A 1,685-nucleotide genomic window follows, 5' to 3' on the forward strand; every position below is an offset into this window, starting at 1 on the left:
TTAATCTTTAGTGAGTTGTTTATGTACTTCTTCAGTCCTACCTACCAAAAGTCCTACATTTCCCCTTCAGTGCTGGGCACAGCCTACCTGCTTTCTTTCTTGGTAACTATTCCTTGCCCAGACTGCAGCAGCCTAAAATTGCAATTACATTGAAAATCTTGTCAAGTCTTGAGCTGAACATGCCTTCAATGGATGGAATTTGAAGGGAATTTGGCTATTAAACTTAAAAAATCTTTCCTGAATTCATATGAACTCCCCAGATCTTATAACTTGGTCAAATTTAGACAGACAACTCTGAGGTCATCAAAAAACTACCTGCTGAAAATTTTAACCCTGTGAATAAGAGTTATTCAAAATAAAGGATTGGATATGGCAGAACCTTATTTTCAGAAACAGTGAAACTCTTTTGGATGAAATTTTCTGTAGAAGTTTTGCCTGGATGCAGAAATGTGGTACAGAAGATTCCAGCCTAAGCATGTGAAAGTTTGGCAAAGCTACTCAAAAGAGGCTCTTTAATGGCCTGTGTGTTAGTAGCAGGTAGTGTAGCTGTCCCACCTATAGGAATTGTCTCTCAGGGCTTCTTGCTCCAGGCATTCAGCTGTGGCACTGCAAACAAGCTCATACCGAGGCATCAAACACTTTGTCTTTCCCTACCAAAGCGTGTCTTTAAATGAATTTTCACAAGTGAGTTCTCAAAGGCTTTATTATGGAAACAGTTCACGCCTTTTAGGATTATATTTAGGTCTTGTAAAAGATGCCAAATTGCAAGCTCGGGAAGCAAATTCTATATTTATAAACAAATCAGGCTAAAGTCATCCCAAAGTACCCTCTGTTTCTAAGCAAAGTGCTACAACCTCATCTTGCAGAGGCTGGTGGTTTAAATGATGATGAAGGGTGGAACTGAATTTGTTTGCAGACCAGTCTTGGACTCCTTGACAGTACCAGATGTGGTGGTGACGTGCCACCAATCTGGCTTCTGCAAATGAAAGGAGACTCCCGTACAACCCYGAGTGGGGCCACTGGCTTGCTGTTCCTGCCGTGCTGTTCCAGCCATGGCCGCAAYTGAGTCAAACCCCTGGATCTGTTTTGCATGATGTGCTGAAAAGGGCAACTGTGGTCAATGGCAATGTCGTTCAAAGGTGGGGAATGGGGTGCCGCCGTGGCCCAGGGGTAGTGCCAGTCTGGTCTTCCTGCAGCCCCACAGCTGGCACAGGGCCCTCTCCAGCCTATGGCTCCTGTGCACCAGTGCAGCTGCAAGAGGTCCCTGGACCATCACAGCTGSCACGTGGCCATCTCTGGCCTGTGGTCCCGTGCAGCTGCATTGGTGCATGTGCAATATGTTCCTGCAGTGTCACAGCTAGTGTATGACCCTCTGCAGCCTACGGGTTCCTGTGCAGCTGCACTGGTGCAGGTGCGATATGTTCCTGCAGCATCAGAGCTGGTGTGTGACCCTGTTCGGCCCGTGGCCCCGTGCAGCTGCATTGGTGCAGGTGCAATATGCTCCTGCAGCGTCACAGCTGGTGCGTGACCCTGTCCGGCCCGTGGTCCTGTGCAGCTGCAYTGGTGCCGGTGCAGCACGCTCCTGCAGCATCGCGGCGGCGGTGGCGGACCCCTCTGCAGCGGCCCGCGCGCACCCGCCCCAGCGCCGCCCCGACCCGGGCATCGGGTCCGGCTAAATTCTGCGG

This window comes from Apteryx rowi, unplaced genomic scaffold (assembly GCF_003343035.1).
Source record: "Apteryx rowi isolate R43461 unplaced genomic scaffold, aptRow1 scaffold_2, whole genome shotgun sequence".
Taxonomy (NCBI): Eukaryota; Metazoa; Chordata; class Aves; order Apterygiformes; family Apterygidae; genus Apteryx; species Apteryx rowi.